The sequence below is a fragment of the Ambystoma mexicanum genome, chromosome 5p (assembly GCF_040938575.1).
Source record: "Ambystoma mexicanum isolate Mex_15411 chromosome 5p, UKY_AmexF1_1, whole genome shotgun sequence".
In the NCBI taxonomy this organism is placed as follows: domain Eukaryota; kingdom Metazoa; phylum Chordata; class Amphibia; order Caudata; family Ambystomatidae; genus Ambystoma; species Ambystoma mexicanum.
Window position 1 is genome coordinate 277,014,980 of NC_090930.1, and position 5,474 is coordinate 277,020,453.

The window sequence follows — 5,474 nt, forward strand, 5'->3', positions numbered from 1 at the left end:
GTGCATACACTTATTTGTCTCAGCATAGGAGTAATTTTCCTATGTACTGTAGCAGACCTTGAAATCTGGTTGATGATGTCTCTTTATAATCACACATAACATATTTGTTTTTTAGCCTCTATCTTTGGGAAAAGTACTGTAAAATGCACCTTCTACACTGATTTCTAAAGAATTGCAGTGGTTGGGGAAATTCCCTTTCAAACCATCTTCAGAGATGATAGTTTGCTAGCTGCACATGCTCGCAAAGTGACTTACCAGGTTTCTCAGTTGCGCCCATGGAAAATGAAATGCGCACGAAAGTCAACCATTTCCGCACTTAGAGAAAAATAATTAGAGGGTACATCCAGGACTCTCATGTGCTGCCCTTTGCACTCTCCCGATATTCGAAATTGCTCGCTCAGTGCCATGTAGTCTGAGTCGGCGCAGCAGAACCACCAAGAACTGCAAAAGGTACTATCGATGGCTAGCTGCCTTCCAATTCCCCCCTCCGCCCATGCCCCTTGGTCAATTTTTGGGCTAGGTTACTTATCTCGGGAGGATAGCTCAGCAGCAACGTACTCGCCTTGGAAGCAAGACGACACGAGCAACAACGGTTTGATCCCCGGGTCCACGCTTAGAAACCTCTGGGTATTAAGCACGTTATAAATAACCCATCATATCATAGCCCTTTTTCACCCATGGACACATCCTTTTAAAGAACATTGTGGTTATTACTTGCCTTACACCCCTATTGCAGCTCACTATCTTTGCCTATTTTGTGTTTGTTACTCAGGTGTTGGGTTTGTGTAGTGTTTCTCTAGTTATTTATGTACAAGGTGTGTTTAAGGTATATATATATATATATATATATATATATTTATAGAACTTTGATTGGGCATACCTTTATTTTGGACTGTTCTACTTCACTTTTTGGTTGCTGCAGAAACACATTCACAACCCTCTTGAGAGTATACCTTACCTCAGCCCACGTTACCACAAAAGGTGAAGGAGGTATGTTTATGAAAGATTTTCTTTTTGCACCTTTACCTCCATACATTCCTATGAGATCCCCAGTCTTTTTGCTTACTTTTGAACCCTCTCCTGACCTTTGGAGGTCAGTAAAGACTTCTGTTTTGTGCATTCTTATGGGAAAACAGACTAGTCTTTAAGATTGTCAGTACTGAGAGACTGTGGGCCTCATCGCGAGTTGGGCTTTAGCCCTTAAATGCAGCGGTAACGCTTTTACAGCTGCATTTAAGGGTCCGCCCAAACATGAGTTGACCAGCGGTTTGGTACTCTGTGGGAATATATTTTTTAACCCACCTTGGAGTTAGCTACCTGAACTAGTCCCAGCTCTAATAGCTAACCTAGAATCTCTAGGCTAGCCGATATTCTTTATCTTGTTTCTTTCTTCCCCTGAAGACAAGGTTGACGATTAGATCCCCACTGTGGATCAACACAAGAGTACATGTGTGCATGAATACTGTAGAAATTGTGTAGGTTACTACACCAAAATGTGTGAACACTTACTTTGTCTTTGGGCTGTCTCTCTATAAAACTGTGAATATGATGTAATATTTCACAAACAGTACTAACACACCCTTCATTTATACGCTGTGATGTGGTTTGGTACATTATGATATTCATGCCCTGTTCATTTTTTGAAATATGAATATAATAGATGTAAATCCAGCCAGAGGACTGGACCTGCTAAATAAAAGCAGCTTTTTTCTGAGCACATTAGTGGTGTTTCAGGATGTGTGTATGAAATCTAGTTCTTTGAAGCACTATTTTTCAAATGATAACTGATACAACACAGTAAATACTCTAATTGAGAGAATATACAACATTTGATATATGGTTAGAGCCCCCCATTTTGTTCTCTATTTTGCTTTAGCTCTACTTCCTTCCACATAAATAGGGCAATCCCTTCTGTTACCTACAAACATGAGTTGGCAGCATGTACCCCAGCTCTAAGCTGGGGGTAAATGTGCTGGAAAAATGCTGATTTTCAGTGCAATTACCGTGCAGTAATATCACTGGCGAAAATTCCCCATTGGGTCCAATGGAACCAATGGGGAATTATAGTTACCGGTCAACCCGTGATTCAGCGGTAATATGGCTGGACGGGTGGGCAGTAATGAAAATACAGTTGGGAGGTATCCCATTCGGGATACTGCCCAACTCGAGATGAGGCCCAGTGTCTATTTTGGAATTCTTGTATTCTTACAAGTGCACGCATTACCTTACAGTGAAGTGCAGTTAGGATACTTTATTTCCTTATAGCTGTGTGTGTGTGTGTGTGTGTGTGTGTGTGTGTGTGTGTGTGTGTGTGTGTGTGTGTGTGTGTGTGTGTGTGTGTGTGTGTGTGTGTGTGTGTGTGTGTGTGTGTGTGTGTGTGTGTGTGTGTGTGTGTGTGTGTGTGTGTGTGTGTGTGTGTGTGTGTGTGTGTGTGTGTGTGTGTGTGTGTGTGTGTGTGTGTGTGTGTGTGTGTGTGTGTGTGTGTGTGTGTGTGTGTGTGTGTGTGTGTGTGTGTGTGTGTGTGTGTGTGTGTGTGTGTGTGTGTGTGTGTGTGTGTGTGTGTGTGTGTGTGTGTGTGTGTGTGTGTGTGTGTGTGTGTGTGTGTGTGTGTGTGTGTGTGTGTGTGTGTGTGTGTGTGTGTGTGTGTGTGTGTGTGTGTGTGTGTGTGTGTGTGTGTGTGTGTGTGTGTGTGTGTGTGTGTGTGTGTACACACACGCGCTGGGAATGTCTGGTGTCCCAGTCTACATCCTCTGGCACCCGAAAGTCTGTTGCTGGACGGTTGTGATAACCAGTGGAAAAACCCTGGGCTGCTTGAATGTTGCAGATCCTCACCATTGGTGTGCTTGAGCTTGCTTCCAGCCTGACTCTTGGATTAAAGGAGGGCTCCTACAGCTATTCGACAGAACATTGTTAGAACCCAGATTTATATGAAGACTAACATCCTGCTGATGACCATAGGATGACCCCTACAGCTGACCAGCATGGACTCCAGTGATTGTCCTGCTGAAGCACTGCTACTCTGCTTGATTTCAGAAGACCCTCGTTGGTGCTTTGACCCTTGGACCAGTGGGAGTAACCAGTCTTGACCCCCCACCTCACGGATCCACAACATGAAGCTTTTGGCAGTGTCCCTGGACCACCCGGTGGACTGACCAGCTCCTTTAGGGGATACCGCACATTAGCCATCACTGTTCTGAGCAGAGCCGTGGGACTCACAGGAACTTTAGCTTCTGGCATGAATTGCCTGTCCTCGAAATGTCAGCCTTCTTATGACAAGAGGAGCTGAGGCAGCATCTGTGTTCACTGCTGGAGGATCGCCTGTTGCCGCTTGGCCTTGGTGACGTCCGAAGGAACCATCCTTCTGCAATCACGTGAGGTGTTCTAAAGGGTCTGCACTGATGAGTCCTGCATCTTTTCTTCATTTGGGGATCTTCTTCAAGACGTTGCCTGGAACCCGTCTGAAAACTGCGACCAGCTACTGACACAAAGTGACCTCTGCACCCATGAACTCTGGGTTCCCCGCACCAAAGACAGAAGATTGTGTGTCATGGCGAATTCCGGAAGACCTGTAGTGTCACCTGGAAGAATCTAAGTCAGGGGGTAAGTGAACATATCTGTTTCTGTCCCTCTTTGTCTCCCATGGCGTAACATTGGGAGGAGGACCCTTGTCCCTAAAACTCCCTCTGGCCTGAGCTTTGGCTATTGAATCTGGGTTAAAGATCCTGTCCTAAGACTTCCCTTTGGAACATGATAGAGTGGGGTACTTATCTTATTTGAAGCAAATACCTTACTTTAAAGAACGTTTCAGTCACCATCACAGCCCACTGTATCAGTTCTGAAATAGCTTCCCCAGAAAAACCTTAGTGGAACTTGTGACTGTTTGGGCAGAAGGCCACAAGGATCTTCGGGCTGGACTTCGTAAAACAGAGGAAACTTGGGCTGTGATAACTGAATCTAATCGGTTTGTGTTGCATTGAATTATACACCTGTTGACTACTGGTATGTAATGTATCTATAAAAGGTGAATCTATGTATGTAATATATCGTTTTTGAGTACAATACTTACCTATGATTTGTATGCTTTAGTGTTTTTAGTAAGGTCATTAAATATTGTATTTTCATATAGTTACTGCCTAACTTGAATTATTTGTGTGGCTCTGTGAGGGCACATTGTAGCCCTAGACCACTCTCACACTTTTTCTGAGCCAAAGCCTTGACTGCTCATCGACCTACTTTGATTGGGGTTTGGCTACCCTCTCAGTGTTTTTTCCTGTTTACCATAAATAGGATGGCTTCCTAAAATCCTCTCTCGTGGGCTGATTTTAGAAATCCACTTTAACAAAGTATATCTCTTAACTGTGCCTGATTTACCTTGCATCGTCTTGGCTTTTGGTTTGTTGAAGTGCGAGGGCTGAGAAGGTGCTTTAGCTTCGGCTCATCCTTATACTCCTGCAGGGCAGACGTTAGTGAGTCACAATTCCTCAGGGCTAACTCTGCTCCCATATGGCATATTAATCTCTAGTCCCTGCCACCATACAAGCACTATTGGGGGTACGCAAGCGAAAAATGGTGTTCAGATCCCTTAATTCCAGTCCAGGAACATGTTGAGCCTCACCACTTTTCTCCTATCTTAAGTATGCACTCAATTTCTGCGCATTCGGTGAAGTGGAACTGAAATTTCCTTGTGCAACACAACTGCAATTTATGACTTCATTATTATTACAACTATAACTCATTGTTAACTTATACAATTATTTGGTCTGTTTTTTTTCAAGTAATTGAGCATTGCTGAGGCCTCTCTGCTTTCACAACTTTTTATACTTGGAAGAACAAATTAGTTATTTGTGATCACTGCTAATAAGAGGTGGTCTTCTTGATTGCTTGTGCTGTTCTAGCATCCTTGGTGGGGAACCTCCAAATTTGAACCAGGTCTGTCTATGACTGTTGAATGCTTTTCATGCCTTGCCCATCTATAAACATTTTCCATTTAGTCCCTGAAAAACTACCGCTAAGCAAAAAGTAAGAAAACGTTACTTACCTGTAACGCCTGTTCTCAAACATTGGTATCTTCCATAGACTCGCTGTTTGAATATTCCACGTCCTCGAGCTCGTAATCCTTGGTAACAGTAAAAGCAGTTTAAATGTCAATTTTAAAACTACTGTCCGTTTAGTGCTCTTTTAGAGTCATATTGCTCCAAAGCAAATAGACAGGTCCCTCTTTAGCTTACACCCAAGCAGGCCATCTTCAGATTTGGCAAGTGCACCTAAACGTGTCAATATGAGCCAAGAAGAGCCATGAGCTAGGTAGGTTGGAGGGTCGCATGTGAATATATAAAAGATATCTATGCTGGAGAAAAGGAGTTACAGGTAAGTCCTTAAAAAAATGTAATTATTTTATTGGTTTTCACAAAGGATTGCAGACATTACATGTATGTAACAACACATTACAACTATTGTCGGTGTGCCGCATGGTT